This window comes from Epinephelus fuscoguttatus, linkage group LG24 (assembly GCF_011397635.1).
Source record: "Epinephelus fuscoguttatus linkage group LG24, E.fuscoguttatus.final_Chr_v1".
Taxonomy (NCBI): Eukaryota; Metazoa; Chordata; class Actinopteri; order Perciformes; family Serranidae; genus Epinephelus; species Epinephelus fuscoguttatus.
The window spans coordinates 5292058-5318824 of record NC_064775.1 but is presented as its reverse complement, the minus strand read 5'-3'; the positions used below and the strand labels follow the sequence as shown (position 1 = coordinate 5318824).

The 26767-nt window shown below is 39.8% G+C and overlaps 1 protein-coding gene across 1 annotated transcript in view; it reads right to left on the bottom strand.

The window, feature by feature from the left end:
• LOC125885170 (inactive dipeptidyl peptidase 10-like) overlaps positions 1–26767 on the bottom strand; it is an 89620-nt gene that overhangs the window by 60103 nt on the left and 2750 nt on the right. The window lies entirely within an intron of this gene.

Below are 26767 nucleotides of genomic sequence, written 5' to 3'. Positions count from 1 at the left end.
AATGTAGCAGTCTGTAATGATTTGGTGCCGTGAACAATAACGCGAATGTTAATGCTAGTTTGCTAACTAGCTAATTTGTGGTCGTCATTTCCGGTAAAAGCACAACGCTGTGTTTGGTTTGAGACAACACTACCCTGTCGAAATTCGCGCACTACGCCAACAAGTACATAGTGCACATAGTATACTACATGGAAGTGTGACGGAAGTTTGTGATTTGAGACACACTACGTCAGTCAAAGGAGCGCTGTCCATGGTGCTGAAACACTGAGTCCATGTTACAGTGTGTTCACACTGGGCGCGAGGCGAATTTTTCGTGCGATAAGATTACATACAAACTCAATGTAAAGACGCAAATAGACTCGAATTTGTGCCGGCGGCGCAAATGACGTGAATGGAGCGAACTCGCGAAATTTGCGTTATTCGCCTCTTCGCACAAGTTCAGAATATTGAACTCGAGCGAAATATTCGCTTGATGCTGTGTCGGGGCAGCCTATCAGTGCTGAGATTACAACGCCGGATACAGTGAACATTTACTGATTTATTTATTGATTTTCACACGCCAAAAACTGCCACTGTCTCACTGTAGTAAACAACATTCATTCAGGCGACATGCGACTTGCTGGATACAGTAAACATTTATTGATTTTCATGCGCAAAAAAACTCACTGGAGACAGATGGCTATTTAGTTTGGTGCTAATATTCAATGCAGGAATTGTGCTCTTTAATAATGTGTGGGTGGCTCTTAAAAGAGCTGTTCTGTGTGCTTGTGCACTACACGCTGTCTTGCCATGGCACAGCTCCCTCTGCAGAGAAGAAGGATGTGAAGGTCTCTTGCTGAGTTGTTGGCAGCAATTCTGCCGAGACCTGGCAGTGGATCCACTTCAGCGCCGGCGACTGGGATGCTCGCCCTCACTGCAGGTGTCTGGGTTGTCCTCCGCAGGAAGTTATGGAGAACGCAGGTAGCCTTCACACACTTCTCTGCCACATCTGGATGGACCTCAATGGTCAACAACTGCCCCGCTTTGTTCCGAAAATGGAGGACAAGCTAATGACGCTTTATGAAACTTTATGACGTTACGTCCCCAAATTATAAGCTTCGGATCAAGAAAGACCCGGCGTGGAGGAAAGTGAGTGAGGAGGTCGGTCTGCCTGGTAAGTTTTGAAAATTGATTCCAACTATCAGCTGTACTTTTCTATCAACAAAGTTAGCATTAGCATTAGCCCCAGTTAGCACAACCGATGTAGCTTGCTTTCCGGCCGGCATACTTGTCTGATTTACTAGCGGTGTGAACACACTGTTACCCGCGTGAATGTCGCGAGTAAAAACAAATATTCCAGCGGTCAAACTCGCGCGAATAGAGCGAGGCGAATATTTTACTCACGCCCGGTGTGAACACACTGTTAGTGAGTGGAGCGCTGTCCATGGTGCTGAAACACTGAGTCCATGTTAGTGGATGGAGCGCTGTCCATGGTGCTGAAACACTGAGTCCATGTTAGTGAGTGGAGCGCTGTCCATTACTTCCCTTATGTTGGATTAATAAAGTTGATCTAAAAACGTTCTCATTTAAATTTAAAACTTAAAAATCCCTCATTATTTTAGTCATTGATTAAACTAAAAATCATGTCTATTTACTGACAAATGATGCTGCCTTAGTTGGATAAAAAAAAAAAATCACTTCATCACATGGACATGATATTTATAGTTTTCCCGTGATTCAGTTTTTGTATAGCAGTGTAATATTCCCACAGGGACTCACTGTGCGCCTGTGTCTTGCACTCTATGGTATTTTTACCCCTGATGATGTCACTCTACTACTCCTACAGTATCACTTCAGGGACTGAAGAGCTCCACTGTGATATCTAGTATTAGAATATGCCTTGGAAATAAGTTAAAGGATTATAGCACTGCGTGTCACCGGAGAATGAACCAGACCGAGGCTGAGATCCCTTCAGAGGGGAGTGAAGCGAGACAATCGTGCAGATCAGTAACCAGCTGGCCTTCCCTGCTGCCAAGTGACTGGATGCAAACTGATAGGTGTCATATAGAAAGCCCAGGAGACACAAACCCCCGACCAACACACACATATACCGCGCCTGCCCACTATCCAAAAATAATGATGATAACAGGAGGTGGGGAAATGAAAAGAAAATTAAAGATGGAGGAGCGGACGGCAAAAGACAAACCAGCCTGCGGATATTAGTCTCCTTTTGTGTGGAGATTCTTGTATGTCTGCACCTCTGAGGTCCAAATGCTCCCTCAACTTTTCCTTAACGTCTTATCATGACTTTATTTAAGCTCTTTCTGCTTTCTGCAGCTATGCAACAGGCAAACTCAGCCCTTAAACACCAGGATATAGTTGGACATGTGCAATAAGGAAGGGAGGAAGCAGACCGCCCTGGCACAAGGCAACCCCACCTCAGTTGAGAAGAGAAAGTTCTCTTGGAAGGAGTTGTGGGACGAGGAAGGATCTCAAATTTGGGAGAGGAGAAAAAAATCAAGACAAAAAAAGACAAGTAGCAAATCAAATGAACAAAGTCAGTATAAGATTACGTGTTAGACAATGTACAAACAGCTAAGAAATAGTCAGACCAAAACCAAGGACCGCTCATTCCTTATCTAGGCCTAACCGCCATATGGATTTTGACTAAACTTGGTAGATATGTAGAACAGGACGCCTCAAGGTGACTGGAGAAATTTAACTCTAATTGGCAACTGGGTGGCGCTATAACAACAGAAAAATGCTTCAAAATGGCTAAAATGCGACCGATCGCTGTGGCTCCCCCTGTGGACCAGTGTTTGTTTGTTTCTAATTTTTGGTATGACTAATGCTGTGTTCCCACCAAACACGATGAATGCGATTGACTCGCGCGAGTAAATGAAAATTCATCGCGCGACTCGCTCGAGTTTGGACGCTGGGCCATTTATGTAAAATTCGCATTATCACGTCAGACGCGCGAGTACGAGCCCGCCCATTTTCACTAGATAACAACAACATTACTTCCGCCAGTTCTTTCTCTCATCGACCGTGGCGACATCACCACGGTCGCTGCACTGTACCTGCTCTGGAGGTGCCAGAGTCGTCTGAGGGCCAAACGCCGCCGTCAGTTCTGGGTGCATGATACCCTGCGGAGGCGCACTGAGCCCGTCGAGTTCCACCGTCTCCTACAGGAGCTCCGCCTGGACGACGGTCGGTTCCAGCGGTACTTCAGGCCGACTGCTGCCCAGTTTGAAGACCTGCTAGCTAGGGTTGGTGCCAGGATCTCCCGGCAGGACACCAACTACAGGTGCTCCATTTCAGCTGCGGAGCACCTGTCCGTCTGTCTCCAATGAGTAGCAGTTTATTGTTGTGTCAACAACTGGACGTCAGGGTGTCAAGACATCGGTGACGTCGGCGGCTCAGCGTCACACAAATTCGCCTCAAAACTTAAATATTTTCAACTCGAGCGTTGATGCGATGGACGCGAATTTCGCAGCTATCGCGCCACGCCTACGCGTCTATCGCATCCACACGTCGCGTTCCTATCTTAAGATAGGTAGAGCATGTAGCGCCCCAAACAGAATTACAGTACATAATGTAAGGAAAGACTATAGTGTAAGGTTAAATGACAAGAATGATTGAGTGATTGAATGAATGAGTGGATGAACTCTGCTCAAGATACCAATTAATTACAATTTAATATGAGGAACTTGAGTTATTTCCTTGTTGTCTAAATTTGAAATAGATGATAATTCCTCATTAGCTTCTCGAAACAATGGCCATTTCATGGGTAAAGTATTTCTTTTAAAGTGCCCAAAAAAAGTCCTCATTATGCAGAATGGCTCATCTCAGAATAACGTGTTGCATCATTGGATTATACTGAGTCATCCTGCTACAGCTTAGTGCATTTTTAAATTGAGAACTCTTCACGTTCAAGGGTTAAGGATAGCAGTGAGTGTAAATCATGAGCGTGTGTGCTTGATGGAAACTGAATGAGCAGCAAAGGCTGGAAGAAAGGCTCCAGGTCAATGAGCAGGGAGCGAGCGAGGGGGGGAAAATGGCGGTGGATCAAAAATCCCGAGGAAAGCAGAGGGAAGAAGTAAAGAGCGTATGGACGGATGGACGTTGAGAGGCTGTAGTAGCAAAGAGAGCGAGGGAAGGAGCCTCAAAGCTTGCGCTGGACTCTCTTCTCTTATTAAATATTTAACAAGCGGAATCAGAGACCACATGGAAATGATCTCCCTCTCTCTCTCTGACCTCTGCTGCTGTTTGGGAAGTTCACTGATGTCCCCGAGGCAGAAATCTTGAGACCACAGCTGAGCTCGTTCGTCTGCACACATCTGCATTACTCGCTCGAGCATTTGTGCATGTTTGCACTGTATATATTGGGGCACCAGCCTGTCAGAGTTTAGACTTGTGCAAACACACAAAGACACATGTTTGTCTGTGCATTTGCATTTGCTACACTGTCGGCATGGAGACCGCAGAGCCAAATGCGTTTCTCATTAATGTTATCTTGTGGACATTGATTGTGTTGCTTGTTTCATGTTGTTTAGCTCATATTTCATCTGTTTCCTGTTTTATTTTGTAGGCTTTCTCCTCATGTGTCGTGTCTGGTTTTACTTCCTTCCTGTTTTCCGCCACACCTGCCTCGTTTGTCCTTCCCTGTTCCCTGTTCTGTATTATGGTGCGTTCGTTTTGTACTCGTTGAAATTCATTTCAGTTTGGAAACTCAACGCCAACGTTCCTTTCAGATTTTCTCTGTGTTTTATCCTCATCTGCGGCATTCATCAGTTGCAGTGCATGATGGTTCTGAAGCTGTCTATACTCCGAAAGTGCGAGAGCAACAAAGGCTTTTCTTGCGGGTGCTTTAACTTGGGACTTGAGTGCAAAGAGTTTAGTCTTACAAAATAATGACTCGGTCCCATTTCCTCCGGTTTCCATTTTCAATGACTTGTAGCCTGTTGCTGTGTCACTCCTGTGAACGCAGCATCATGGCGTCACCTGTGACTCAGCTTGTCAAGTCGCCAGCAGCCAGGTTTTAGAATGTAACAGCCAATCAGCTTGCAGCGAGTCCGCTGGTCAAGTCTGTCAGCAGAACGTTTGCTTGCTATAGCTGAGGCTCACGTTGATTTGTTTATGTTTTCCCTGTTTTATCACAACTAGAGATGCAACTGTAGCAACCATCTCACTGTCATTCATATTTTAAGAACCTACAAATGATATTCATCTACAAAATAATCCTGAAAAGCTGGAAATCAGAGGTACAGATGGAGAGGATACACCACCTCGGCAGGTTTCAACTTCTCTTGCCTCGAATCTTTGGTCTGAAGTTTTATTTTATGATGTTTTTTCCTTGTAAAGTATCGAGCAGTTTGGCACCTCTTGGCCTCCTGAAACAACACAACCTGAGGATGTTTTCTTTCCTCCACTGTGTAGACATGCTCAAACACCAATTTTACCACTAACCTAAACCTTTGATCGCTGGGTTCAGCACTCAGGTGCATCATCTTCCAGCTCTTATTTCTAGTTTTTGCCAGCGTGGTGCAGCCTGTACCAGAAGTAGCAAGCAGACAACACTTTGTCTGAGCAGGTCACGAGCCAAAATGGATTCCCGAACCCTTCTGGGTTTAACCTCTGCTGCCTAATCAGGGACTGATTTCCACCTGGGATGCCAGGTGAATGTAATTAACCTGCTGCCTAGTTGGAAACCTGCAGGGCTCTGAGTTTGGAGCCACTGAGGTTTGGTTGAAAAGTGTTTTAGATAAGGAAGGCTCCTGAGTGGGTGAATCGACCCAGAAAGGTGAGTTCTTGATAAGAGCAGGTTAATGTCTGGAAGAACTGAGGATAAGTGCTTCACTGCATGGTCACTTAATTACATGGCCTGATGTAACTTCAGTTGGATGCAGGTGACTTCTCAAGATTGCTTCCTGTCTTTGTTTGTCTGCAGATCTCATGGCAATGCTGCGCTCATGCAAGAAAACTCAACGCATTCTCATCCCAACCCATTGCTTTGTCAGTGGACCTGAAGGTCAAAATATGACCCGCTAGGTACCCTCCTACGCCTGTTTTGGACGTGCAGGGACAGCGCGTCAATCTACACTCTGTGTCTTTTCAAAATACACTTCTGTTTTCACAGGAAATGTACAGTTTCTTTAGTGGACTTTCCCTTGTAATAAATTTAAAGATTTCGTAGAAATGTGTCTATTTATTGGTACGCAGCTTTGGCTTGAGTTTGGAAAGAAACTGCGGTTACATGAAGGGTTGAGTCTAGTTTTTTGGGTACAATCATGAGTACTGACATAATGTTCAGCCATTTTTGTGGTTTTGCAAGTTTGGAGCAGTTTGTGAATGAGATTTTTCTCTCTATCGCTGATTTTCCAAACTTTGGAGAACATTTCTTTCTGCATCAAAAAATCGATACTAAGAGGAATACGTTTTTTTTTAGATCATTTTAAATTCACAGCATCCTTCTTGGAGCCACTTGGTGACACAGAAGTGCCCATTTCTCCCTCGGTTTCTCAAAAGAAACATGAGTGTCTTACCGGTCATACATAAAAGAAATAAACTCAAGGACCAACTTGTAAAAAAAAAAACATAATAAAAGAATACCTTTTCATTTTTTAGTGTGTTTTGCAGCAAACACTGAACTGTGCAGATGCTTAAAACCACCTCAAGGCCAAAATGTCCATTTATAGAAATGCAAAACTGCAGAAGCACAGGTACAGAGACAATAAGCAGTGTGTGGGAGTGTAGTGCAGCTGGTGGATGAAAGCGATGCACCTGCAAAACATATGAGTCATCTCCATGACAATACGCTTTAATTTATACACAGGTTTTCCAAAACACACTGCATATGAATGACACAGACAGCTTTCTAGGTCAAAAATAAATCTGTCACTGTTACACGATAGTTATGAAAAGCTTTCATGACGAAAAGACAAATTGAAATCTAATCTTCATTAGGCCAGGACACACCAGGCAAAACAGTCAGTGGACTGAAAAGTGGAAGATCCACTACCTTGAGCTGGGAAAAGAAGTAGGCCAGGGTTTACTGACTGACCCAATAACCAGCCTGTATGCCTTTCAGTCAGCCCAGCATCCTCAGAGAGGCAACAACAAACAAACTGCAGGGCTGTGAACTGTGCCGGTGGTGTTTCAGTGTGTGACGTCTTCACCTGGAGAGACTCCTGAGTCATTACAGTTTCATAAGAGGGTGACTACAGTTGTTTAACCCAGTCGCCAGTAAAAAGTTGCATTGTATGTTCCTGCAAACCACAGATATATTACATTTGGATGTTATCATTTAGTGGACACATAGAAGTGGAAAGTGGCATGAAATTAAAATACTCAAGTCAAGTAAAAGCACATTAAATTTGTACTTAAGTGCAGTACTTGAGTAAATCTATGTAGTTAGATTCCAACAACTTCTTATGGTTGGGAAAAGATCATGATTTGTGGGCACAATCCCACCAGGAAACGCAGCAATGTTTGGATATAAAACAATCGCTTTTCATGACATTATCCCGCCAGCAAACACCCATGTTTGGAACCTAAAAAGCCACCAGCCACAAAACAAACAAGCTTGGGGCCTGAAAGCTGCTCGAAAAACACAGACAGACTGCTACAAAACACCCCTGTGTGGAGCCGAAAAATACTGCTGGAAAAACAGTGATGGGTTGCTACAGAGCACCCATGTCTGGAACCCAAAAAGCCTCTGGAAAAACACTGACGAGTCACCACAAAACAAGCAACTTTGGCGCCTTAAAAGCAGCTGGAAAAACACAGAAGAGTTGCTACAAATCACCCACATTTGTGTCAGCATTTCATGCCTAAAAAGCCTCTGGAAAAACACTGACAAGTCACCACAAAACAAATAACTTTGGCGCCTTAAAAGCAGCTGGAAAAACACAGAAGAGTTGCTACAAATCACCCACATTTGTGTCAGCATTTCATGCCTAAAAAGCCTCTGGAAAAACACTGACAAGTCACCACAAAACAAACAACTTTGGCGCCTTAAAAGCAGCTGGAAAAACACAGAGGAGTTGCTACAAATCACCCATGTTTGTGGCCTAAGAATCCTCTGGAAAAACACAGACAGACTGCTACAAAACACCCCTGTGTGGAGCCGAAAATACTGCTGGAAAAACAGTGATGGGTTGCTACAGAGCACCCATGTCTGGAACCCAAAAAGCCTCTGGAAAAACACTGATGAGTCACCACAAAACAAACAACTTCGGGGCCTTAAAAGCAGCTGGAAAAACACAGAGGAGTTGCTACAAATAACCCACATTTGTATTACAAAAAAAGCCTTTGAAAAAACACCGACAGGTCGCTACAAAACACCAGCATTTCATGCCGTGGGTATTGAGGAAAAACACCCACGTTTAGAGCCTAAAAAGCTGCATGAAACACAGCAATGACTTGCTAAATCACAACCGGTTCTGTCGTTTGTTGGCCTTGACCAGTTGTCTACAGCTTGGCAAACATCTCACTTAGGTGTCATGCCATCCAGCATCCCCACCATGATACATATGGAACATGCAATGTAACGTCTCGGTGGGCTGCAGAAACGTACAATGCCAACATTTTCTTCAGGCAACCGGGCTGCTTCGTTGGACCCAAAGGCATTCAAGATCAATTAATAAAAAATATTGGAAACAATTTTTTATCAATTATTAATCATTTTTTAAGCAAAAATACCAAACACTGCACAATTTCAGTTTGTCAGTTCTGCCTTTCTTTTTATCTTATAACACCAAAGTCTGAAGGTTTTGGAGCATTGGTCGGACAAAATACGTAAGTTAAACATGTCACTCTGGTCATTTTTTACTTTTCTGACACTTCATAGACGAACAACTGACATTTTATCGGACACAGTGTCTCTCCTCTGAAACATCATCTCTCATATCCTTGGGGTACAGGTTTTATTTTTCTTCATTTTCATATTACTCTATTATCTCCTCAAAAAAGTATCTTTTTAGCTCAAAAACAAAGAGTTTCCTGTTTTTCCATTGGCTAAACTGGCACCGTGCAACTTCAGCATCCTTATTAAAATCTCTCAAAAGCACACTCAACAGCCCATTCAACGCTCACTCAACATACAACAGCTTGACTCACTTTAAATCCCAGAGGATGCGTCTGTTTCTCAGAGCCTCCACTCTCACAGGAGGCGACACACACTCCTGGGGCTATATGATAAAACACAAACTTCACTCCTCTCCATTGATTCTCCAGCCACGAACGCAAGCTTTAGGATGTTTTTGTTGAAAATATTGAGCCACCGCTGAAGGCCCAACATGTCAAAACACTCACTCACCACCTTCCATAAGAGCCACACTGCTGTGGTTTCTATAAATACGGACGTACTGACACCTCACCTCTGGGTACCTGAGCTCTGGCTCCATCATGTTGACGTCTCTCCAGTCAAAACACTGAAATGTGAAGCATCAAACTCAGGCAGCAGTGAGACGCTCACCCTTAAAAGTGGGCAATATTGTCCAGAAACAATAAAAAATGCATTCTTGCTGCAACAACACAATAAGCAGGGAAAAGATAGCGTCCTCTCCTGCTCGTGCTACCAGCGTGTCTATCCGTCTGTCTGGCTTTTCTCTTCAGAATAAACAGACGTCTGACACACATACACACATGCACACACTCACAAAACCCCACTGTTCCGATTTTACTACTTAAAAAATGGTGTCATTCATGAGTAAAAATCAGTCAACCCAGTTTCACTTGGCGTCGTTAGTCTGATAATCTAATTCTGTGTCGGGGGGAATTTGCCTGCTGGTGACACTGAGGCCCACTAAGCTCATATTAGCCAATTCTGGGTTATAAAGGACAATCAGGTTTGAGTGGGTTCAAAAAGAAGAAGAAAAAAGACGTTCTCTTCTTATTCAAGTATTTCTTTGCTTTTGTTTGTCAGGAAAAATAATGTTATAATCTCTTTTATGCAAAAAAAAAACATGACACTGTCATAACTATGACATGACACTATGACAAGTTGACATTAATTTTGTTTGGGTTGTCTTGATTATGACAACTTGACACTGATCAAAGTGACATTACCAGAAGCTGTCTTTGTCATGACAAGTTGACATTAAGATAAGGACATCTTCTGGTAATGTCATCCTGGTTAATGTCAAGTTGTCATTATAAGGACATCCCAAACAAATTTAATGTCAACTTGTCATGACAAAGACATCTTCTGGTGATGTCATCCTGGTTAATGTCAAGTTGTCATTATAAGGACATCCCAAACAAATTTAATGTCAACTTGTCATGACAAAGACATCTTCTGGTGATGTCATCCTGGTTAATGTCAAGTTGTCATAATAAGGACATCCCAAACAAATTTAATGTCAAGTTGTCATGACAAAGACAACTTCTGGTGATGTCATCCTGGTTAATGTCAAGTTGTCATTATAAGGACATCCCAAACAAATTTAATGTCAACTTGTCATGACAAAGACAACTTCTGGTGATGTCATCCTGGTTAATGTCAAGTTGTCATTATAAGGACATCCCAAACAAATTTAATGTCAACTTGTCATGACAAAGACAACTTCTGGTAATGTCATCCTGGTTAATGTCAAGTTGTCATGACAAAGACTTCTTCTGGTAATATCACTTTGATTAATGTCAAGTTGTCATTATAAGGACATCCCAAACAAATTTAATGTCAACTTGTCATGACAAAGACAACTTCTGGTAATGTCATCCTGGTTAATGTCAAGTTGTCATGACAAAGACTTCTTCTGGTAATGTCACTTTGATTAATGTCAAGTTGTCATTATAAGGACATCCCAAACAAATTTAATGTCAACTTGTCATGACAAAGACATCTTCTGGTGATGTCATCCTGGTTAATGTCAAGTTGTCATTAATAAGGACATCCCAAACAAATTTAATGTCAACTTGTCATGACAAAGACATCTTCTGGTAATGTCATCCTGGTTAATGTCAAGTTGTCATTGGACATCCCAAACAAATTTAATGTCAACTTGTCATGACAAGACAACTTCTGGTGATGTCATCCTGGTTAATGTCAAGTTGTCATAATAAGGACATCCCAAACAAATTTAATGTCAACTTGTCATGACAAAGACAACTTCTGGTAATGTCATCCTGGTTAATGTCAAGTTGTCATAATAAGGACATCCCAAACAAATTTAATGTCAACTTGTCATGACAAAGACAACTTCTGGTAATGTCATCCTGGTTAATGTCAAGTTGTCATAATAAGGACATCCCAAACAAATTTAATGTCAACTTGTCATGACAAAGACAACTTCTGGTAATGTCATCCTGGTTAATGTCAAGTTGTCATAATAAGGACATCCCAAACAAATTTAATGTCAACTTGTCATGACAAAGACATCTTCTGGTAATGTCATCCTGGTTAATGTCAACTTGTCATGACAAAGACAACTTCTGGTAATGTCACTTTGATTAATGTCAAGTTGTCATTATAAGGACATCCCAAACAAATTTAATGTCAACTTGTCATGACAAAGACATCTTCTGGTAATGTCATCCTGGTTAATGTCAAGTTGTCATAATAAGGACATCCCAAACAAATTTAATGTCAACTTGTCATGACAAAGACAACTTCTGGTAATGTCACTTTGATTAATGTCAAGTTGTCATTATAAGGACATCCCAAACAAATTTAATGTCAACTTGTCATGAAAGACATCTTCTGGTAATGTCATCCTGGTTAATGTCAAGTTGTCATAATAGCGACATCCCAAACAAATTTAATGTTTGTCATGACAAAGACAACTTCTGGTGATGTCATCCTGGTTAATGTCAAGTTGTCATTATAAGGACATCCCAAACAAATTTAATGTCAACTTGTCATGACAAAGACAACTTCTGGTGATGTCATCCTGGTTAATGTCAAGTTGTCATTATAAGGACATCCCAAACAAATTTAATGTCAACTTGTCATGACAAAGACAACTTCTGGTAATGTCATCCTGGTTAATGTCGTTGTCATGACAAAGACTTCTTCTGGTAATGTCACTTTGATTAATGTCAAGTTGTCATTATAAGGACATCCCAAACAAATTTAATGTCAACTTGTCATGACAAAGACATCTTCTGGTGATGTCATCCTGGTTAATGTCAAGTTGTCATTATAAGGACATCCCAAACAAATTTAATGTCAACTTGTCATGACAAAGACATCTTCTGGTAATGTCATCCTGGTTAATGTCAAGTTGTCATTACAAGGACATCCCAAACAAATTTAATGTCAACTTGTCATGACAAAGACATCTTCTGGTGATGTCATCCTGGTTAATGTCAAGTTGTCATAATAAGGACATCCCAAACAAATTTAATGTCAACTTGTCATGACAAAGACAACTTCTGGTAATGTCATCCTGGTTAATGTCAAGTTGTCATAATAAGGACATCCCAAACAAATTTAATGTCAACTTGTCATGACAAAGACAACTTCTGGTAATGTCATCCTGGTTAATGTCAAGTTGTCATAATAAGGACATCCCAAACAAATTTAATGTCAACTTGTCATGACAAAGACAACTTCTGGTAATGTCATCCTGGTTAATGTCAAGTTGTCATAATAAGGACATCCCAAACAAATTTAATGTCAACTTGTCATGACAAAGACATCTTCTGGTAATGTCATCCTGGTTAATGTCAACTTGTCATGACAAAGACAACTTCTGGTAATGTCACTTTGATTAATGTCAAGTTGTCATTATAAGGACATCCCAAACAAATTTAATGTCAACTTGTCATGACAAAGACATCTTCTGGTAATGTCATCCTGGTTAATGTCAAGTTGTCATTATAAGGACATCCCAAACAAATTTAATGTCAACTTGTCATGACAAAGACAACTTCTGGTAATGTCACTTTGATTAATGTCAAGTTGTCATTATAAGGACATCCCAAACAAATTTAATGTCAACTTGTCATGACAAAGACATCTTCTGGTAATGTCATCCTGGTTAATGTCAAGTTGTCATAATAAGGACATCCCAAACAAATTTAATGTCAACTTGTCATGACAAAGACAACTTCTGGTAATGTCATCCTGGTTAATGTCAAGTTGTCATAATAAGGACATCCCAAACAAATTTAATGTCAACTTGTCATGACAAAGACATCTTCTGGTAATGTCATCCTGGTTAATGTCAACTGTCATGACAAAGACTTCTTCTGGTAATGTCACTTTGATTAATGTCAAGTTGTCATTATAAGGACATCCCAAACAAATTTAATGTCAACTTGTCATGACAAAGACATCTTCTGGTAATGTCATCCTGGTTAATGTCAACTTGTCATGACAAAGACAACTTCTGGTAATGTCACTTTGATTAATGTCAAGTTGTCATTATAAGGACATCCCAAACAAATTTAATGTCAACTTGTCATGACAAAGACATCTTCTGGTAATGTCATCCTGGTTAATGTCAAGTTGTCATAATAAGGACATCCCAAACAAATTTAATGTCAACTTGTCATGACAAAGACAACTTCTGGTAATGTCACTTTGATTAATGTCAAGTTGTCATTATAAGGACATCCCAAACAAATTTAATGTCAACTTGTCATGACAAAGACATCTTCTGGTAATGTCATCCTGGTTAATGTCAAGTTGTCATAATAAGGACATCCCAAACAAATTTAATGTCAACTTGTCATGACAAAGACATCTTCTGGTAATGTCATCCTGGTTAATGTCAAGTTGTCATAATAAGGACATCCCAAACAAATTTAATGTCAACTTGTCATGACAAAGACATCTTCTGGTAATGTCATCCTGGTTAATGTCAACTTGTCATGACAAAGACAACTTCTGGTAATGTCACTTTGATTAATGTCAAGTTGTCATTATAAGGACATCCCAAACAAATTTAATGTCAACTTGTCATGACAAAGACATCTTCTGGTAATGTCACTTTGATTAATGTCAAGTTGTCATTATAAGGACATCCCAAACAAATTTAATGTCAACTTGTCATGACAAAGACATCTTCTGGTGATGTCATCCTGGTTAATGTCAAGTTGTCATAATAAGGACATCCCAAACAAATTTAATGTCAACTTGTCATGACAAAGACAACTTCTGGTAATGTCACTTTGATTAATGTCAAGTTGTCATTATAAGGACATCCCAAACAAATTTAATGTCAACTTGTCATGACAAAGACATCTTCTGGTAATGTCATCCTGGTTAATGTCAACTTGTCATGACAAAGACATCTTCTGGTAATGTCATCCTGGTTAATGTCAACTTGTCATGACAAAGACAACTTCTGGTAATGTCACTTTGATTAATGTCAAGTTGTCATTATAAGGACATCCCAAACAAATTTAATGTCAACTTGTCATGACAAAGACATCTTCTGGTGATGTCATCCTGGTTAATGTCAAGTTGTCATAATAAGGACATCCCAAACAAATTTAATGTCAACTTGTCATGACAAAGACAACTTCTGGTAATGTCATCCTGGTTAATGTCAAGTTGTCATTATAAGGACATCCCAAACAAATTTAATGTCAACTTGTCATGACAAAGACATCTTCTGGTAATGTCACTTTGATTAATGTCAAGTTGTCATTATAAGGACATCCCAAACAAATTTAATGTCAACTTGTCATGACAAAGACAACTTCTGGTAATGTCATCCTGGTTAATGTCAACTTGTCATGACAAAGACATCTTCTGGTGATGTCATCCTGGTTAATGTCAAGTTGTCATGACAAAGACATCTTCTGGTGATGTCATCCTGGTTAATGTCAAGTTGTCATTATAAGGACATCCCAAACAAATTTAATGTCAACTTGTCATGACAAAGACATCTTCTGGTAATGTCATCCTGGTTAATGTCAAGTTGTCATTACAAGGACATCCCAAACAAATTTAATGTCAACTTGTCATGACAAAGACATCTTCTGGTGATGTCATCCTGGTTAATGTCAAGTTGTCATAATAAGGACATCCCAAACAAATTTAATGTCAACTTGTCATGACAAAGACAACTTCTGGTAATGTCATCCTGGTTAATGTCAAGTTGTCATAATAAGGACATCCCAAACAAATTTAATGTCAAGTTGTCATGACAAAGACAACTTCTGGTAATGTCATCCTGGTTAATGTCAAGTTGTCATAATAAGGACATCCCAAACAAATTTAATGTCAACTTGTCATGACAAAGACAACTTCTGGTAATGTCATCCTGGTTAATGTCAAGTTGTCATGACAAAGACTTCTTCTGGTAATGTCACTTTGATTAATGTCAAGTTGTCATTATAAGGACATCCCAAACAAATTTAATGTCAACTTGTCATGACAAAGACATCTTCTGGTGATGTCATCCTGGTTAATGTCAAGTTGTCATGACAAAGACTTCTTCTGGTAATGTCACTTTGATTAATGTCAAGTTGTCATTATAAGGACATCCCAAACAAATTTAATGTCAACTTGTCATGACAAAGACATCTTCTGGTAATGTCATCCTGGTTAATGTCAAGTTGTCATTATAAGGACATCCCAAACAAATTTAATGTCAACTTGTCATGACAAAGACATCTTCTGGTAATGTCATCCTGGTTAATGTCAAGTTGTCATTATAAGGACGTCCCAAACAAATTTAATGTCAACTTGTCATGACAAAGACATCTTCTGGTAATGTCATCCTGGTTAATGTCAAGTTGTCATTATAAGGACATCCCAAACAAATTTAATGTCAACTTGTCATGACAAAGACATCTTCTGGTAATGTCATCCTGGTTAATGTCAAGTTGTCATTATAAGGACATCCCAAACAAATTTAATGTCAACTTGTCATGACAAAGACATCTTCTGGTAATGTCATCCTGGTTAATGTCAAGTTGTCATTATAAGGACATCCCAAACAAATTTAATGTCAACTTGTCATGACAAAGACATCTTCTGGTAATGTCATCCTGGTTAATGTCAAGTTGTCATTATAAGGACATCCCAAACAAATTTAATGTCAACTTGTCATGACAAAGACAACTTCTGGTAATGTCACTTTGATTAATGTCAACTTGTCATAATCAAGACAACCCAAACAATGTCAACTTGTCATTACAAAAACAGAATGACACTTAATGACAGCAGTCATAAACGTTTATGACATGTACATAATGTCCATGACACGTTCATGACCATGTCATGTCATAGTTATGACAATGTCATGTCACCCTTATGTAGATACCTTCAAGTAAAGTGTTACTGATAAAAGTCATTCACAAAGCATCTTAGCCTTTAAAAGAGCTCCTAAGTTAGCAAGTTGGAAGACTTCGGGGCTTAAAAGTCTTAAACAAAGGAGAAAATGGTGGGAACACAAAGGTACGTAGGAGAAATATTCTCCAAACACTCTATGACAGTGAGTAAATGAAATGCCACGGGATAATATTTGTGGTGGATCTCATAAGAGATGCGCTCATATCTTCCATTCAATGCAATACAGCTGTAACACCAGAAATAACATGATCACAACAGTAAGATATTTGGAGAACGGGAAAAATGCAACAGTGATGACTTGGACCTGTCTCGACCTTCTGTCAGCAGAGTGATCATCACACCAACAATGACAATGACAGTTCGTTTTATTTCCACTGCATGGCCTCACCTGTCAGCCAATCACATCTGTTAAAAGAATGCATCATACTTAGCAACAGGGTCAAATATACCCCCTTAAATCCTACACACTGGACCTTTATGAGACCGAACCCTGTGCATGATACAGCATAAACCTGCTGTTCAAAGATCTAAATTTGCCTGTAAGAAGATTAAGAGCTGCACATTTTCTGACATCTATAAATCATCAGCGAGCAGACGGAAGGTTGACAGACAGTTTCAGTCTGGAGGGAGGGATTCAAACCATAACCTCCACTCTGCAGCACAGCAGGAGTTCAAAGTCAACTCAACCTGCTTAGACAGATTAAAATTAAAGTAAGAGGTGCTGCTGCGCCGGAGGAGACACCGTGAACTAAAGCCCGTATGAATTAAAGCCCATTAGACTCTTAAAGTCACCTATAAAGCCCCACACTCTGTGATGAAGCTGTCTGCAACTTGCAAAAAAATAAATATAAGAATAGCAAAACAAACGTTTACAAGGCCAAACATATGTGACGGTTGTAAAAAATGTTTTCAGCAAATTCTCAGCAAGAAAGTGAAGATTTCTTCAATGTCAAACAAGGTGTAATCAAAGCTTCTGGGTGAGCAGGATTTAAAAATGTGAAATTACTTTTTCACAGTCAGCGCTCTTCACTGTCTCCACATTTTCACATTTACTCTCCAACATCCTATATTACCACCTGGAGGGACGCCATGGATCACAGGGTTCATTACTGATTAAGAGAAAAGCTTTTATTAGTCGAGGGCTTTACAAAGCTGCTCAGACCTCCCTTATCTCTCGCTCAGTGCTTTTTATTTAGTTCCACACTGAACCAACAGTGACTGACCACCAGTGGCAATTAACTGAACATCTGCTTGTTCTTTTTCCAGCTTTCTCCATATGTGCTTCCACACTCAGAAACCCCATCAACAATGCAATTTGTTTTGTAAATCTCATTATCTTCAAGGTTTTTTGTTTTATTTTGGTAACTAAGTGCCAGAAAAAAATGCTGGTATTGTATGTAGCAGATATGCTGAAACTGTGTCTGTAGTTTCTCTACATTTCAAAGCTGTGGTTAACACATGGTTAGGTTTAGACACATAAACCCTTTGGTTAGGGTTATGAAAACATCATGCCTTCGTTTATAATACCTGCTTTTGTTGCTACAAATATGGCTGAAAATGTCCTGAGCTGTTCTTCAATCTAAACCACTTTTGCCACTACAAAAACTGCTGGAAATATCCTGTACTCTCTTGAAGAATGCCCACTTTTGTTGTTACAAACGCAGCTGGAAATGCCCCGACCTCTCATTAAAAAATATTACCTTTTGTCCCATACTCTTGTCAAAATATATATTTTTTGATGCTACAAATACATCTGGAGATGTCCCGAACCCTGTTAAAATATTTCTGCTTTTGTCTAAAATACACAGCTGGAAATGTCCCAAACTGTCGTACAAAAATAATAAAATAAAATAAAAAACACTTCTTGCTACAAACATGGCTGGAAATATCCCAACCTCTCGTTTAATATACCTGTTTTTGTTGTTACTAACACAGCTGGAAATGTCCCAAACTCTCATACAAAAAAAAGAAAAATCGCAATTTTGTCACTGCAAACAGAGCTGGAAATGCCCTGACTTTCATTAAAAAATACCCACTTTTGTCACGTCAAACATGTCTGGAAATGTCCTCAACTGTTGTCTATAAATATTGGCTTTTGTCGCTACAAACACAGCTGGAAAGGTCCCAATCTCTCATGAAAAAATACCTGCTTTTATTGTTACAAACACAGCTAGAAATGCCCCAACCTCTCATTAAAAAATACCCACTTTTGTCGCTTCAAACATGTCTGGAAATGTCCTGAATTGTTGTCTAAAAATATCGGCTTTTGTCGCTACAAACACAGCTACAAAGGTCCCAATCTCTCATGAAAAAAATATCTGCTTTTGTTATTACAAACACAGCTGGAAATGTCCTAAACTCTTGTAAACGAAAAAAAAACCTCAATTTTGTCACTGCAAACACAGCTGGAAATGCCCCGACCGCTCATTAAAAAATACCCACTTTTGTCGCTTCAAACATGTCTGGAAATGTCCTCAACTGTTGTCTAAAAATATCGGCTTTTGTCGCTACAAATACAGCTAGAAAGGTCCCAATCTCTCATGAAAAATACTTGCTTTTGTTGCTACAAACACGGCTGGAAATGTCTCATACTCTCTTGAAAAAAATCCCACTTTTGCCGCTACAAACATGGCAGGAAATGTCCCATACTGTTGTCAAAATATACCTGCTTTTGTCTCTTTCAGTAATCACTGGAAATATCCTGAACTCTTGCAAAATATATATTTTTTGATGCTACAAACTCATCTGGAGATGTCCCAAACCCTATTAAAATATTTCTGCTTTTGTCTCAAAATACACAGCTGGAAATGTCCCAAACTCTCGCACAAAAACAATAAAATAAAATAAAATAATTTTTTTTTTTTTTTTTGCTACAAACGTGGCTGGAAATATCCCAACCTCTCTTTTAAAATACCTGCTTTTGTTGTTTCAAACACAGCTGGAAATGTCCAAAACTCTCATAAAAGAAAAAAAAATCTCAATTTTGTCACTGCAAACACAGCTGGAAATGCCCCGACCTCTCATTAAAAAATACCCACTTTTGTTGTTACAAACACAGCTGGAAATGTCCCAAACTCTCGTACAAAAATAATAAAATACATTTTAAGAAAGCACTGTTTTGCTACAAACATGGCTGGAATTGTTCTCAACTGTTATCAAATATAACACGCTTTTGTTGCTATAGAAACTGCTGATAACATTCTGTACTCTCTTGAAAAATAATCACAATTTTCGTTTCAAAATTCCCACTTGTGTTGCTACAAACACAGCTGGAAATGCCCTAATCTCTCTCCTTAAATCATACCATCTCTACGGGATCTGATCGCCAATAAACTTCTCACATTTTGCATTCCTATGGGCACATGTTAAAAAATAGTCTTTGACTATAAAAAACAAGTCTCTCCTGATTGAAATGAGGTTAATCTTGTGGTGATAAAGACCCAGTTAACAAATTGAAGGCACCCGCTGTTTTCAGTGATGAATGCTTACATTGCTAATGATGCTTTTCACTGTATGTTAATAGCTGTTAATTGCTGCAAGAAAAAATGTAATCTTCAGTGTCTTTGGAGGGGGGAGACATGATTTTCCTGAGGTCTAAAATACAAATTTACAGTATGCTACTGTATTGGATCGAAAAAAAAATACACATAAATATAAATATATACACAATTACTGACAAGTTTTTCTTTTGGGAAACAATAAAAGCAACCTTGACCTTGACCTTGACTACGACTTATCCACTCTACAGGCCTGATATTCTGTTACATGCGAGAGTGTAGCAGCTGTAGCTGAATGAAGAGAAATACAGGAGTTTCTCCCTGCGCAGGGATATGAGCCTCTGGGCTGCTGCCTTCATAGCACTGACCTTGGTTTGGGAAATTGTATTTCAGTGCACTCTAACATGAGATGATTCCTCATGAGCCACAGTGTGACTCACTGCCACAAAAAAAGCACATCTGAGTGAACAAGGACATAATTTCAAGTAAATTAATAAAACAAAACTGTATTTAAGAGATTTCTAGGTTACTGTGATGAATAAAGGTGGGGAGCATGCTGAAGTTTTAAAAGGAAATCCTTGATTTTATGTCCATGGCTGCCTTATTTGTGATTATAAATGGGATTTTCTGCACAGGTTACAGGAATGAATGAATTAATGAATATGCTTTTGTACTGCAAGTAACATTTTGAGTGAGCAATATTTCTACACTGCAGTATTGCCTGTATCTTGAGTAAAATATCTATTTATGACTACTATTAAGTGATATGAAGCAAAATGTTTTCTGTTAACTCTTTCTGTCTCTACACTGACTGCATTTGCAATTTCTCCTTACGTCACAGGATGCCAGAACAAGCACATCCACACGCCTTGGCAGTAGCCCAGACTTTTATTGTGTAAGACTGCTCTCTAGTGGAAAAAACATGGACTTACAGTCATCTATAGACTGCATGCTCTGATTGAAAATGAATGTAGCCACATTGTCCATCAGGGCTACTAAAAGCTGCAGATTTATTAAGTGTCAGTTAGTTTTTTAGTAATTTGAGTTATCTACTCTGCAGAATATGATCCAAAAGAACAGTTTGCCCTAAGATTGCCATGTTAAAATGTTGCGCCCTTCTTCACCCCATTCACCTCCAGTCACTCGATCCAGAGCCCAGGACGAGCTCATCAAAAGCCCAGTCTTCTTCACAACCAGATCCTCAGCTTGCTCTTCATCTCACGTCATCACCATCATTACCACCACCAGCGTCCAGACTCCATGTGGGGTTTCCCAAATCTACCATGCCTTTACCACCCTCCCAGAATATATGACATTACGATGGGGTCTAATCGCCAAAGACTTTTCATATTTCCCATGTGTACATGTAAATAAATATTCTCTTCTCTCAAAACGAGTCTCTTCTGATTGAAATGCTCAATTTCAAAAAAAAAAAAAAATCCCACAAGGTATTTGTGAGATAATGTGTTTAGAAGAGTGAGACAAACAAGGTCACAGTGACCTAAACCTTCCACCGCCAAAAACTTATCAGGTCATTGTTTAATTAAACTGGAAGTTTGGGCTAAATTTAAAGAAATTTCCTCAAGGCATTCTTGAGATATTGCATTTACGAGAATGAGAAGGATGCAAGGTCACAGTGATCTTGACCTTTGTCAACAAGAATCTAATCAGGTCATCTGTGATTCATAGTATAATTCTGTGCCAAACTGAAAGAAAAATAAAGACTAAAAAAAGAAAAAGAAACGCTCCAGGCATTCTTGAGAAATCGTGTTCAAGGCAATGAGACTGATGAGGTCACAGTGACCTTGACCTTTGACCACAAGAGTCGAATCAGGTCATCCTTGATTCATAGTATAAATTTGTGCCAAATTAAAAAAAAGAAACGATCCAGGCATTCTTGAGAAATTGTGTTCAAGACAATGTGACTGATGAGGTCACAGTGACCTTGACCTTTGACTGCAAGAGTCTAATCAGGTCATCCTTGATTCATAGTATAAATTTGTGCCAAATTAAAAAGAAAAAAAAACACTCCAGGCATTCTTGAGAAATTGTGTTCAAGACAATGAGACTGATGAGGTCACAGTGACCTTGACCTTTGGCCACAAGAGTCTAATCAGGTCATCCTTGATTCATAGTATAAATTTGTGCCAAATTAAAATAAAACAAAAAGATTTAAAAAAAAAAATGCTCCAGGCATTCTTGAGAAATTGTGCTCAAGACAATGAGACTGATGAGGTCACAGTGACCTTGACCTTTGACTGCAAGAGTCTAATCAGGTCATCCTTGATTCATAGTATAAATTTGTGCCAAATTAAAATAAAACAAAAAGATTTAAAAAAAAAATGCTCCAGGCATTCTTGAGAAATTGTGCTCAAGACAATGAGACTGATGAGGTCACAGTGACCTTGACCTTTGGCCACAAGAGTCTAATCAGGTCATCCTTGATTCATAGTATAAATTTGTGCCAAATTAAAATAAAACAAAAAGATTTAAAAAAAAAATGCTCCAGGCATTCTTGAGAAATTGTGCTCAAGACAATGAGACTGATGAGGTCACAGTGACCTTGACCTTTGACCACAAGAGTCTAATCAGGTCATCCTTGATTCATAGTATAAATTTGTGCCAAATTAAAAAGAAAAAACAAGTTGTTGTTGTTGTTGTTTTAAATGCTCCAGGCATCCTTGAGAAACTGTGTTCAAGACAATGTGACTGATGAGGTCACAGTGACCATGACCTATGACAGCAAAATCGTCTGTCAGTTTTGATAAAACATATTTGGTTAAGATTGCTGTGTTGTAAGAGTAACCACTTAAGAGTGATTATTTCAGCAGAGGATTATACAGAGTGTCTTATCCCAGTAAAAATACAGTAATTCTGTCCTCTGGACAAATGTTTTAAAAAAAAAAAAAAAAAAAAATCTATGATGTTCCCTTCTAGTACACATCTCAGATTGACAAGCCGTCCAACCCACACACGCCAACATATAAATACAAAATCAACTGTTAGCAGTGTTGAGAGCACAGATTGTATGTAACAAGTTCTCCCCATCGCCATCTGTTTAAGTGTCCAGATTGTAATAGAAACCATACATGTCAGCATCACCAGTTAATCTGACTGTAGTTCAACTGTAACATGTAACACAGGTTGTGGTGCTCACCAAAAGTTGTGTCTGCAATCTCATTCTTTCGGTCACAACCCAAAGTTCACGACCAAAGATTAGAGTTCTCAATCTCAACCTGATGTATCATATATATTATTGACTGTGCACATGTAATACATACACCCATGAATATGCATAGATATGGAGAAGCACAAAAGAAAACCAGGCATGACTGGAAAGATTAACTGATGAGTAATGTATGAAATGTGATGAATAAATATAATGAATATTTTTTTAGAGATTCGTGGTCATGTAAAGTGGTAGTTAGCCAAGTTTGAAATTTGGCAGCGTGATTGTCTCCTCTCACACACAGCCTGGCTTTCATACCAGTGTAGGCTGTGCAAATGCAACCGGCTCCGCTCTGCATTTAGCATTTCTACACAACAAATCTGACTCACTGAAGCATTCAATGCATGTATTATAATACAGTATTGCTTAAGGTTATCTGTTTTGCGGAGTGAGTGGGACGGGGGTTAAATAAGAAACTGATGCATATGAATGTTCACAGCTAACATGCTATGATCTTCTTTACTCCACATCCATCTCCACGGTAACAGATGGCAGTGACAGCACAATATTAAGATTCAGTGATTTCTGACTGTGATTGGAAACTGAACAGGTTGCTGAATCCTGTTGTGGTGACAATCTGTTGAGTTTCACAGGTTTAGGGTCAGCTGTTGCTTCAAAAGGATAAAACGTGTCAAAAGACAGGAAGCGGTTTCAATATTTTGCATTTTCGGTTTGTAACTTAAAGGCTCTGTGTGTAACTTTAGGGGCAGGGACATTTTCAAAACAGGGCCCCTCATTCCTGCAAATATAATCCAATTAATCATACTTCCACATGTATTTTGTATCTACTTGTACTTGTATCAGCTGTTAAGACCTTGTCATCTTATTTTGAAAAACAGAGGTAGACAGGTGTCCTGGGCTGAAAAACTTTAAGTTCAAATAAACACAAGAAGTTTGTGCTCTAGAGAAAGGATCAGCGCTCAGTGAATAACCTCCTAAGCCCTATGATAAGCTATTATGGCAAAGCTTTACTATATAGACCAGTGAGCAGTGATAACTAACATGTCTTCGAGGTCATCAGGTGGGAACCTCCTTTCAGCACTGTTTCGTCTAGTTGGTCCCACGACACCTCCAGGAGGCTAGAGAGTGATCTCTAGTGTCCCAGAGACACTCCCCTAATGCCAGGTCTCACTGCTCCCCACACCAACCCAACAACCTCCTTTACCTTACTTACACAAGGCTTTCTCAGCCCAAACAGCACTGCCACCTTCAACAAACCCAGGCTCCGTTTATGCGAGCTCCAGGTAGAGACCGTGCCGATACTACCTTTCCTAGCACGTTCACCATACTCTATTTCACACGCTACATAGCATAACTCCAGTATAAGCAAAAGTTAAAGGAGCTAAATAAACTCACAGGATCAGCAAACACACTCACCGTGCAGCATGGTCTCAAACAAAAGGGATTCAAATAGGCCACTCCAACACTTGAACGTGTTGGACGTTAACGTTCCTCTTCCTGGATTTTCTCCTGAGAGGACTGATTGGTGGATCTCTCCAACTGATCTCAAGGAGTTATGTACCCTGCTTAGTAGTTCCCCCTGCTGGCCCCCAACTGACATTATTCCTCCTCATCCAAATCCACTGACTAGATCTAGCTGCTTCATCTGACATTTCCTTCACTGTCTTCCTCAAACTCTGTCCCCGCGCTCTGAGTTCCCCCAGGAGCAAGACAGCCATAAGCCTAATATACTGGTAATAATTCCATAATTCCTTTTTCCCTCGCCAATATTAAGTGTAACTTTGGAGCATTATTTGGCCACCTTTCCGATACGATGACACAACATGGTTATGGATGCATTAGGTCCTATATGATACCTGTATCTTCACTTGACACACTGAGTCTGATGCAGAGGGTTTCATTTACTTAAAAAATGCTCATTTTTCTTGTTCGCTGTGTACCCTGACTTTTCCTTTAGGAGCCCCTGATTTTGGGTGAGGCACTCTGACTCCAACGTTAGCAGCACTTGTGAGCTCTGCACATCAGGCACCTGACCTATGCCAGATTTCCATAGTATATCTGCGGAGATGAAAGGAGACGTTTTGGCGATGAGCATGTTTTGACATTTTAAAACAGTGCTGCAAACACTAGCGTACGAGCACACGGTATAAGTACACACTACACATATATGTATAATACAAGTGTCCTGGAATAACAAGTTACTTAGCAACAACCAGCATGATGATGGCAGTAACTGCAACAGAAGGAGGAGGGAGAGATGACCATAATGAATGGATCTTTTCACACGTTTGCTATTCTACTATATCTTCATGAATATGCATTGATTTTAAATAGTGATTCTTGTGTTGTGTCTATTGTGGATTGTATGGTATAGACAGGACAGAAAATGACAGCTTCATATGTACAACACATCAAAAGTCTTGTCTCAAAGGAAAAATGTATAATTCTTAGCAATGATGTGGACGATAATCAGACCCACGGTGAAACTGTATCTATGGCCTCATGTTTAAAGCTTTGGGGAAACTACAGGTCAGTGGCAATGGGCAATTTTAATCTTACAAAATATTCATTTCAGTCATTTATCAAGGAAAAATCCAAAATGTTTGCTGTTTCCAGCCTTTGAAATGTGACAGTTTGCCATGTTTCTTATCCTTAGTTGAGTCTGGATCAGTTTCCATTTGCTATGTCTGCTTAAGCGATGACTATGTTTAGATTTCACGCCTCCAGAGCACCTTTTGATTTGTGTTGAGTGAGATGATTGACATGCTGCAAAGCTGTTTGGTGGCTGTTTTTGTGGTGGCTAATGAATCGAGGGTCAATACAGCTGCTCTGTTTTCAGTGTGCAGAGTTCACAGGAGGTGAATTAACTCGGGGGACACTTTTCAACCCCAGCAGGTCCTGCGTGGGCAGACAGCTCGACACATCCTGAATGGAAACGTTTATATTGCCTTCAAATGCTTTTCATTCCTTTTTTCTTTTCAGTTTTCTTTTACCTTGGTTTTTCTTTATCTGGTGATGCTTCCCAGAAACTATATGCCTCAAAGCATGTCTGGAGGGGATATGTAATGTCCCCAAAATGTGTTTTACACCCTGCAGGCAATGTGGTCTCACTCCTAGGGTGTTGAAAAACACGGCTTGGGAAGTGGCCTTCAGGGTCGCACATGAGCACCCAATGCACCCTTTAGCATCTGTATGAGATGCACCGGGCTTTCAGGCTGATGAGCAGGAAGTCCGTAACTAGGAGTACACAAAGCCAACACATCTGTAATCCACAGCACAGGAAATCCCACACAGCAGATACAGGTAAACTCACAACATAGAGTTGACTGGCAGTCCCTCCACACAGCCACAGGGAACAGGCAAACCAGGAGCGTAGAAGCAAAGCTCTTGGTTGGGGACAGAAGGCTGAGTGGTTTACCGGGGAGCACGCAAAGCAGGAGAGTCAGAGACAGGCGAGGTCGGACACGAGGAAGCAGTCCAGGAATAAATGCTGAAAAGTCTTGCATCTGAGTGACAAAGAACAATCTGGCAAGGAGAGCCTGTGAAGCAGGAGTCTCAAAGCAGCAACTTGCAACTTGGGTTGCCTCAAGTGATAATAATGGTGGCTGCTAAGAAATGGCAGCAAAAGTGGACGTTAAAGAGTAATAAAATGAGAAAAGGTGTTTAAAATCTGATCAGGAGTTGAACATCTGCAGTTAAAGAAACTGAAAAAGAAAAGAAAGTTTTAGTCTCCGCCGATGACCGACTGACAACACTGTATCATATTGTTTCAGCACAAACATGGTCCGGATTAAAGCGATTAAACACCAGCACAAAATGATGCTAATTTGCTGATAAAAACAATGT